The following is an 11,038-nucleotide window of genomic DNA, read 5'->3' as shown; positions in this document are numbered from 1 at the left end:
GGGGTGTTGTGCTTATTTTTCTTTCTTTTTTCTTTTTTTTTTTAATGTTTATTTTTGAGACAGAGAGAGACTGAGCATGAATGGGGGAGGGGCAGAGAGAGAGGGAGACACAGAATCCAAAGCAGGCTCCAGGCTCTGAGCTGTCAGCACAGAGCCCGATGCAGGGCTCTAACTCACGAACTGCGAGATCATGACCTGAGCTGAAGTCAGACGCTCAACCGACTGAGCCACCCAGGGGCCCCGCTTATTTTTATTTCGAGGAGGTGATATCTTAGCAGAGATTTGGATGAAGTGAGAGAAGCCATGTGACTATGTGATGGAAGAAAATTACAGGGTTCAGTCTATAGAAAGAAGTAATAAGAGGGGGGTAGAGAGCCTCACCAAGGAAGTACGGTGGTTGATACAGTCTAAGGCAGAGTTTCTCAACCTTGTTGCTACTGACCTTTACCTTTGGAGACTGGTGATTCTTTGTTGTGGGGGCTTTGTTGTGTGTGCAATGTGAGATGTTTAGCATCAATCCTTAGCCTCTAACCCACTAGATGGCAGTAGAATCCTCCTCTCCCAGGTGGAGACTGAGCTAAACAATTTCCAACCCTACCAGTGCTCGGGAACCACTTGAGGATTGCATGCAAATCTTTATGCTGAGGCCCCACCTGCAGAGATTTGAGTTGATTGACCTGACCCTGGGGTGGAGCCCCGGGCATTTTTAAAAACTCTAGCCTAGGATGACAATATACAGCAGCCATGGTTGAAAAACACTACTAACTCAAATTCATTAATGTCTTCCTGCCTCTCCCTGAAGCTGCAAGGCTTATCCCTGAGGTATGCTTTTTCAGACTCAGGTGGAATTTCTGAAACCATTTAATTTTAAAAGTTTAGACCCTCTGCTCCTCCCAGGTGACAGGCAGCCAAATCTTGTGTGGTGCCAGTGGCGTCTCTGAGATGTGTGACTTTCACACAACGGTGAAGGTCAGAGTAAATGGATTTGAGCGTATTGGGCGTCTGGTCACCAGGTCTGCTTTTACCTCTGGTAAGGTGGATATTGTCACCATCAATGACCCCTTCACTGACCTCAACTGCATGGTCCACGTGTTGCAATGACCCCACCCAAGGCAAGCTCAGTGGCACAGTCAAGCCTTGTCATCAACGGAAAGCCCATGTCCATCTTCCAGGATCAAGAGTATCACATGGGGTGAACCCTGTGCTGAATAAGTTGTGGAGTCAGCCAGTGTCCTCACCGCCCTGGAGAAGGCTGGGGCTCACTTGAAGAGTGGAACTAAGAGGGTCATTATCTCTGCCCCATTTGCTGACACGCCTCATGCTTTGTAATGGGTGTGAACCATGAGAACGAGGACAGCTCCCTGAAGGTCGTCAGCAAGGCCTCCCTTACCACCAACTACTTGGCCCCTCCAGGCCAAGGTCATCCATGACAACTGTGGCATCGTGGAAGGACTCACGACCACAGTCCCTGCCGTCACAGCCGGCCAGAAGACCATGGACGGCCCCTCTGGGAAGCTGGGGCATAAGGAGGGAGGGGCTGCCCAGAATAACATCCCTGCTTCTGCAGGGACTGTCAAGGCTGTTGGCAGACTCATCCCTGGGCTGAATGGGAAGCTCGCTCATGACCTTCTGTGTCCCCACAGCCAGCGTGGGTCCTTCTGAAGCTGTTCAGTATGGCGACATCCACAGGGTGGTGAAGTCAGCATCAGAGGGCCCCCTGCGGGGCATCCTGGGCAGCACAGAGCAGGGTGTCTCCTGCGTCTCCAGTAGGGACACCTGGTCTTCCACCTGTTGCCAGTTCTGGCACCACGTTAGGCTCCTTGCCTGGGACGATAGTAAATGTGACTGCAGTGTGGCCTCCAAGGCACAGAAGCCCTGGCCCTCCAGCCCCAGCAAGAGCTCAAAAGGAAGAGAGAGGCCCTCAGCTGCCCCAATTCAGTCACCCGACACAGAGAATCTCCCATCCTTGACATTGTCCGTCCCAGACGCCCTGGAGCAGGGGAGAGTCGTAGGGAGAGTCATACGGAGAGCTACCCGGTCGTGTGCTGTTAATACTGTACCCAGCCGAGGTAAATAAATAAAATATAAAAGATACAATAAGATACAAAATTAAATGAATAAAGTACAAAAGTAAAACAACAAACTTGTAGGGGCACCTGGGTGGCTCAGTTGGTTAAGCACCTCACTTAGGCTTGGGTCATGGTCTCACAGCTCATGGGTTCGAGCCCTGCATCGGGCTCTGTGCTGACAGCTCAGAGCCTGGAGCCTGCTTCAGATTCGGTGTCTCCCTCTCTCTCTGCCCCTCCCCCTCTTGTGCTCTGTCTCTCTAAAAAAATAAATAAAAAATATAAAAGACAAGGGTCGCCTGGGTGGCTCAGTCAGCTAAGCGTCGACTCTTGATTTCAGCTCAGGCCGTGATCTCACAGTTCGTGAGTTCGAGCCCCACATCGGGCTCCGTGCTGACAGTGCTGAGCCTGATTGGGATTCTCGCTCTCTCCCCCCTCTCTCTGCCCCTCCCTCATACTCTGTGTGTCTCTCAAAATAAGTAAACTTAAAATATATACATATATATGAGTATATAAAATATAAAATTAAATTTAAAATAAAAACAAAATATAAAATACAATAAAAATTTTAAATATGAAGTAAAATAAAGAAAACATAAAGTGTAGTGAAACCCCTAAAAAGGTATGAGCTACCTCAATAAAGATTTGGAATATAAAGATTATCTTTTTTTTTTTTTTAAACATTTTTTTAAGTAATTTCTACACCCAACTTGGGACTTAAACTGATGACCCCGAGATCAAGAGCTGCACGCTCTTCCCACTGAGCCAGGCAGGTGCCCCCCTTCTTAAAAAAAAAAAAGAAAAAAAAAAACATGGGCACCTGGGTGGCTCAGTTCGTTGATAATCTACTTCAGCTCAGGTCATGATCTCATGGTCTGTGAGTTCAAGCCCCGCGTCGGGCTCTGTGCTGACAGCTCAGAGCCCAGAGCCTGCTTCAGATTCTGTGTCTCCCTGTCTCTCTGACCCTCCCCCGTTCATGCTCTGTCTCTCTCTCTCTCAAAAGTAAACATTAAAAAAAATTAGTAAATAAATTAATAAATAAAAGTGTCTTTAAACAAAGTTTTCTATAGCATTTGGGTCCTCCTGAGGTCAACCTATAGCAGTTGGCCCTTTCCCAAGAAAGGGTAAAAATTGTACCCAAGGACAGAAACAAGCAAGCTATGGCTTTAGCCCCTTGACTAGACTGATGGTAACAGCTTGAGGGAATGCGTGCCGTTGTACCTCTGACAAGTGGACTTTATGTGATTTCTTAGTGGCTTTTTTTTTGTATTGAGGTGAAATGCACTTAACATAAAATTAACCATTTTATTTTATTTTTAAAGTTTATTTAGAGAGAGAGAGAGAGAGAGAGAGAGAACATGCGGAAAGGGGCAGAGAGAGAGGGAAAGAGAGAGAATCCCAAGCAAATTCTGTTTTCATGCCAAGTGGGACACATCATTCCCACGATGAAAGATTTCATGACCTGAGCCAAAATCAAGAGTCAGACACTTAACTGACTGAGCCATCCGGGTGCCCCAACTATTTTAAAAAATTTTTTTAAAGCAATCTGTAGGGGCGCCTAGGTGGCTCAGTCGGTTGAGCATCCGACTTCGGCTCAGGTCACGATCTCACGGTTCGGTTCGTGAGTTCAAGCCCCGCGTCGGGCTCTGTGCTGACAGCTGGGAGCCTGGAGCCTGCTTCGGATTCTGTGTCTCCCTCCCTCTCTGCTCCTCCCCTGCTCACACTCTGTCTCTGTCTCAAAAATAAAGATTAAAAAAAAAAAATCTTAAAAAAATTTTTAAAAATAAATAATAAAAAAAATAATAAAAAAATAAAAGCAATCTGTACCCCCAACGTAGAGCTCAAACTCACGACCCCAAGATCAAGAGTTGCACGCTCCACTGACTGGACCAGCCAAGCGCCCCCAAAATTAACCATTTTAAAGTCAACAACTCAGCAGTATTTAGTACACACACAATGTCGTACAACCACCACCTGTAGCTAGCTTCGAAACGCTTTCATTAACCCCCAAATAATCCCTGTGCTCATTACACACTTACTCTCCATTCTCTCTGCTGCCAGCCCATCCATCCATCAACCGATGAATAAGCCAATTATGGTATATCCATGCACTGGAGTCTAATTCAGCCACAGATACAAGGGTTCTGAAAACAACATGCTCAGTGAATACTAAGACGCAAGAGGTCATGTAGTGTATGATCCCATTATGTGAAATATCTCTACTAGGCAAATCCATAAAAAGAAAGCAGAACGGAGGCCCTTTTCAAAGTGGTTTCTGACACTACGAGATGAAACTATGGCTTATAAATTGTTGGTGTGTTGGATTCACCACTGAAGATGTATTCGTTGCCTCTCGGGTACATTATTTGTTACTCCAGTTCATCAGAGATGATGCTGATTATCGGATGATGATGATGTGATTATTTCTCATTATCCGATCATCATGTCTCATTAGGTGGATTTTTTTTTTTTTTTTTAACTGCTGAAATGATAGGAAAGTTGGCTGGATGCTTTCCGGTCCAGAATACAAAACCCAAGACAAAAGGCAGGCAGAAATCTAGTTACAAGATGTAGGCTTACTAGAAGTACTGTTTCTAAAGTATCTTCATTTAGCCCCTTTATTTCAGTGTGTTTGTTTCTTTCTACGCAATGATCCCATGAAGTCGGGGTTTTCTTTGCTCACTTGCGGGCCCTCTGGCTCCCCCAACTGGACTTAGGGGCAATAGCACCTCGCTGGTCAAAATACTGCCTCTGACACTTACTGGTTACTGGACATTGGCCAAGTCGATTAACCTTGCCTTTTGTCTGTTTCCTCATCTGTAAAATGAGAGCAAGTGGATTAAATAACTAGGATATGCAGGTGCTTAGAAGGATGTCAGTCACAGACTAACCACTAAAGAACACCTAAGTGCTCCCCAAGCAACCAGAGACACCCTCCCAGACCCCATCACGGAGGTACCGTCACCTGGGAACTCGTGAGGTACGATAATCCTCAAGCCCCAGTCCAGCCTTGTTGAACCAGAAACACTGGGTGCTGGTCCCAGCAACCCCTGTTTTAGCAAATGCTCCAGGAGACCCTCAGAGACACTGATCTACAGCACAGCCCGGTTCCTCTGTGAAATGCAGACTCAGGCTCCAGTTTGGCAGAATCTGCATTTTCTTCTAGTTCCCCAGAGATGTGATGGACACATAGCATGAGGACGTTTCAAGTGTACGACTAGTTTCAACGCGACCGCGGCCAGAGTGGCATTTAAGACGTCCGTCCCATCACATCACCTACATTCCTTTTGTGGTGCGAACCCGTAAGATCCACCCCCTCGGCATCAAGTCTATAATACAGTATTAGGAGCTCTCATCACCATGCTGTGCATTACCAGAACCTGTTAGTCTTAGAGCTGGAAGTTCGTACCCTTGCATCACTATGTATTGATTCTGCTTAGTAAGCTCTCGCGTGATGTTGCTGCTGGGGTGTGGACGCCACATCAGACAGATGGCACAGGACTGGGGGGGCTCAAGGACCCAGGGATCGGATTAATGGATGGAGAGGGAAAGATATTAAGAGGTGGAGGGGTGGGACCAGGGTGTGGCTGTCGAGGGAGGTATTTAAGTCGAGATGCCTCATTTGCCAGCTCTTGTCACAGGAGCAGAGCATGGAAACCCATCTAGATCTCAGGATGTCAGACCCAGGGGTCCTTCCTAAAGGTAAGCCAGAGGGATGTGAACTGGAAGATAATATGTGAGGAGTCAGCTGAGAAGGATGGTGGAGGTGAGGCTATCTGGAGGTGAGGCTATCGGAGGACAAAACCAATCAGAGGGAAACCCAGTTCACTGTTGTTTTTTTAATGTTTATTGGGGGAGGGGGGGGACAGAGAGCACAGAGGATAGAGGTCCTAAGCTGGCTCTGCCCTGACAGCAAAGAGCCTAACACAGGGTTTGAACTCACGAATCGTGAGATCATGACCTGAGCCAAAGTCGGATGCTCAGCGGATTGAGCCACCCAGGCTTCCCACCGCCCCCCAATTCTGCCTTTGAATTCCAAATCTTCCCCTGGTTACCTATGACATAATGCCTCTCATCCTTCAGAAATAGAGCCTCTGATCCCCACTGGGATGATTAAATGACACAATGGGAGCTTAGCCAAGAACTCTGGAAATCAGGGCTTGTGCTAAACCACTTTCAGGCACAATCAACCATTAAAATCTTAAAAAAAATTTTTTTTAATGTTTTTGAGACAGAGGGAGACAGCATGAACGGGGGAGGGTCAGAGAAGGGGAGACACAGAATCTGAACCAGGCTACAGGCTCTGAGCTGTCAGCACAGAGCCCGACGCGAGGCTCAAACTCACAAACCACGAGATCACCACCTGAGCCGAAGTCGGATGCTTAACCGACTGAGCCACTAGGCGCCCCAAACACTAAAATCTTTTAAAGTGGCTACAACCTGGCACGCCAGGCTGGCTCAGCCAGTAGTGTGTGCAACTCTTGATCTCAGGGTTTTGAGTTCTGGCCCCACGTTTGGCGTAGAGATGTCTTCTTTAAAAAATAATAGAGTCGTAACAGCTAGAAGTCTCCATTTTAAAGATAACATTGATGGGGCACCTGGATGATCTCACGGTTTGTGGGTTTGACCCTGCGTCGGGCTCTGTGCTGACAGCTCAGAGCCTGGAGCCTGCTTCGGATTCTGCCTCCCTCTCTCTCTCTGCCCCTCCCCTGCTCACACTCGGTCTCTCTCTCAAAAATAAACATTTAAAAATAAATAAAAATAAAATAAAAAGTTAACGTTGCAGGGGATGATATGCTTGCTCCAAGCTCACAGCACAAAAACAGGAGCCCTAGAACCCTCTGTCATGAACGCTGGAGCCCAGTTCAATAAACTACACGTGTTGGCCATTGGTTCTCCAAAAATGGAGCACAGCACAGCCTCAAACCCATCATTTAGTCTCCCCGTGCCTCAGTTTCCCCATCTGTACCAACCACGTGGGGAAAAGTCAGAATCGAGTCAGCTGGTATTCACAAAGCACCCAGAAAAAGCGTCTGGCACGCTGCGAGGGTAAGGATGTTTGTTTTCGACGAATAATGGACACACATAACATCGTGTGAGTTTAAGGTGTGCAATGTGTTGATACGTTTATGTATTTCAATACGATTAGCACCACAATGTTAGCTGACACCTCTATCACAACCCATAATTATCATTTTCTTTTGTGGCGACAACATTTAAGATCTGGTCACTCAGTGGGGCGCCTGCCTGACTCAGTCCGGTAAGCGTCCGACTCTTGGTTTCGGCTCAAGTCTTCATCTCAGGGTCATAAGATTGAGCTCTGCGTTGGGCTCCGCACTGGGCGGGCAGGTGCTTAAGATTCTCTCTGTCCCTCTACCGCTCAGGTTCGCACTCGCGCTCTCTCTCCCAAAACAAAAGATCTGGTCACTTAGCCATTTTTAAGTGTATAATATAGTACTGTTGACTCTAATCACTGTGCTGGGTATTCAATCTACAGAGCCCTTACTCATCTACTTGTCGCAAAAGTTTGCAACCTGTAACATCTCCCCAACCCACCCACCACTACCACTACCTGCACCGCCCACCCCCATGCCTGGCAACCACCATGCTACGCTGTTTCTACAAGTTCATCTTTTATGGATTCCACATATACGTGGTACCATACGGTACCTGTCTTTTCTCGGATGTATTTCACTTAACATAACGCCCTCAAGGTCCATCCATGTTGTTGCAAATGGCGGGAATGAATGATATTGCATTCTGTCATATCCCTTTCATGTTTCTGACCCTCCCCCCCCGTCTTCTTTATCCATTTACGTTCTCCACTTTGGTTCGTTCTGTTAAGGCAACTTTGAATAGCGTTTCTTAATTGTAAGGTAGTCAAATGTAGCGTTGCTTCTTTCATGGTTTACTCATGTGTCGCATGTTGAAATCCTTCCCTGCTCAGAGGTCATAAAGATAAGTCTTCAGAAAGTGTCCTCGAATGCTTTTAAGCTGTGACTTTCTCACTGAAGCCCCTCGAGGCTTCCGTCCTCTCTCCGTAATTTGTAGGTATCTTGGGAGTTCTGGGCTGCTTTTGTGAATGTCGTCTTTCGCTTTTCCAATTTTGTTTCCAGCTGAACATGGCTGGTACAGAGAAATGTTATAGGTCTTCTAACTAGAAAAACTGCTTAACTCTCAATAGCTCTAAAAGCCCTTACCTGTGGAATTCTGTTGGCTTTTCTAGTAAATAAGATTACCTACAGAGAATCCGTTTTATCTCTTCCCTTCTGATCTTACATATTTTTTTTTCTTTCCTTATAATGGAACTAGATTACACTGTCACGGTGCTTATAGATGTCCCTTTCATGTTCCTGACTCCACAGAAATGCACATGTTTTTCCATTAAGTACAGTGTTTGCTAGAGGGATTTAATATATAACTTTCACAGAGCGTGGCAAGATGGCTTTGCGCCCTGATTTGCCAAGATCTTCTTTTTGGGGGTTACAAAGATCAACTTTATTGATGTGCAATTTATGATTAAAGTCTATCCATTTTTACGTGCACACTTAAAAGTAAGTTTTGACAAGTGTACATGCCTATGAACCACCACCCCAGTGGAAACACAGAACATCTCCATCACCCTAAAACAGTTCACATCCTATTGTGGTCATCATCCCCCAACCCCGTCCCCACACACAACACGGGGACCACTAGCCTCAGGCACCATGTGATTTGCTTTCTTGCCCTACAGATTATCTTCGCTTGCCTAGTATTGCCTATAAATCAACATACAGAGTATGTGCTCTTCTGTGCGTGCCCCTGCCTTTGCCCAGCATGTTTTTGGGATACGTTCATGTTGTATGAGTGGCTCATTCTATTTTAGTGGAGAAGTACTATTCCATTGTATGAATACAACACAATTTGGCTATCCATTACTTGCTGTATGATGAATACTGTTGGGTTATCCCAAATTTTTGGCTACTATGAATAAAACTGGTAGGAACATTCACATACAAGACTTCATGTGGTGTTTTTACTAGGAACAGAATTGTTAGGTCATTGAATTCTTTGTATATTCTGGATATGAATTTGACACATGTAGTATGAATATTTTCTTCCATTATGTACTCACCTCTTCTTTTCTTTTTAACATTTACTGTTGAGAGACAGAGCATGAGCAAGGGAGGGGCAGACATAAAAGGAGACACAGAATCCGAAGCAGGCTCCAGGTTCTAAGCTGTCAGCACAGAGCCCAACATGAGGCTCACAAACCATGAGATCATGACCTGAGCTGAAGTCAGAGGCTTAACCGAGCCACCCAGGTGCCCCATCGTCTATTTTCTCAACGCAGTCTTTTGAAGAGCAAACTTTTTCATCTTTGTAAACCCCAGTTCGATTTTTACTTTTATACTCTGTGCTGTTGACACCTTTGTCTGACCCAAGGTCTCAAAGATTTTCTCTGATGTTTTCTTCCAGAAGTTTTATTTATTTTTTTTTTTTTTAAATTTTTTTTTTAATTTTTTTAACGTTTATTTATTTTTGAGACAGAGACAGAGCATGAACGGGGGAGGGTCAGAGAGAGGGAGACACAGAATCTGAAACAGGCTCCAGGCTCCGAGCTGTCAGCACAGAGCCCGACGCGGGGCTTGAACTCACGGACCGTGAGATCATGACCTGAGCCGAAGTCGGCCGCTCAACCGACTGAGCCACCCAGGCGCCCCTCTTCCAGAAGTTTTAGAGTTAGGCTTTATATTTATGTCTGAAATCTACTCGTAGCTCATTTTTTGCATATGGCTCAAGATAAAGGTTGAAGTTCATTCTTTTTCCTGTAAGGATATCCAGTTGACCGAATACCATTTGATTTCTTCTTTGTCCCATGTTTGATTCAGAAATGTGTTTAATCTCAGACACTGGAGGAGAGATGTTACAGTTATTTTTGTTACACATTTCTATCTTAACTCCTATGTTCAGAGAACATATTTTGTATGATTTAAATCATTTAAAATTTTTTCAGACTTGGTTTGGGGCCCAGCATATGCTCTATCCGGATGAATGTTCCATATGTACTGGAAAGAATACTTAATTTCTGCCATTGTTGGGTATAGAGTCCTATAAATATAAATAATCAAGTTGGCTCCTAAGATTTTTACTTTTAACAGCTTTATTGAGATATAGTTGGCATATAATAAACTTCACATATTTAACCTGTACAGTCTGATAAGCTCTGATAAATATCCTATCCTTTGAGATAAAACATACTTACTCTTGATGTATTTATTTAAAATAGCAATGTTGGGTTCAGTTAACGTATTTTAAGGACTTTTGAAACTATTTTCATAAGTGAACTTGGCCTATATTCATCTTTTCCTTTTTTCTGTTTTTTATTTATCTTGTCTTATTGTGCTTAACAAGTATGGAGTCAAGGCCACAATGACCTGAGGACATCAGGTGGATGACTTTGAAAGGGATCCGAGGAAATGGAGGATAAATAGATCTATGCATTGTGTTGATTGCGGAGATAATTTCATGAGCGTGTCAGTATACGTATATCAAAATTTACTGAGATTGCACACTTTAAATACGTAGTTTAGTATACGTCAACTCTATCTCAATAAAATGGTTAAAAATGCATAGTGGAGTTCAGTCCGGGGTCTTGTGAGGTTGTAATCAAGCTGTCAACAAGGAATGCAGTCATCTAAGACTTCACTGAGCCTGGAGGACTGATCCACTTCCAAGAGGGCTCGTTCACAAAGCTGTTGGCTAAAGGCCTCAGCTCCTCACTGACTTTCCTCTGGAGACCTCAGATCCTTGCCAAGAGGGCCTTGCCATAGGGATGTTCCATATGGCTTCCCCTGGAACAAGTGATCCAAAAGAGAGAAAGTGTCCAAGACAGAAGGCACAGAGACTTTCATAAGCTCAGAAGTGACATCTCATGGTATTTTCTGTAAGCTGACCAAGTCGGGTACCATGTTGGATGGGAAGTACACAAA

Source organism: Lynx rufus, unplaced genomic scaffold, assembly GCF_022079265.1.
Source record: "Lynx rufus isolate CCGP_SWC_20201006 ecotype Redwood Valley unplaced genomic scaffold, mLynRuf1.p SCAF_16, whole genome shotgun sequence".
Taxonomy (NCBI): domain Eukaryota; kingdom Metazoa; phylum Chordata; class Mammalia; order Carnivora; family Felidae; genus Lynx; species Lynx rufus.
The sequence above is the reverse complement of the archived record's forward strand: the minus strand, read 5'-3'. Positions refer to the sequence as shown.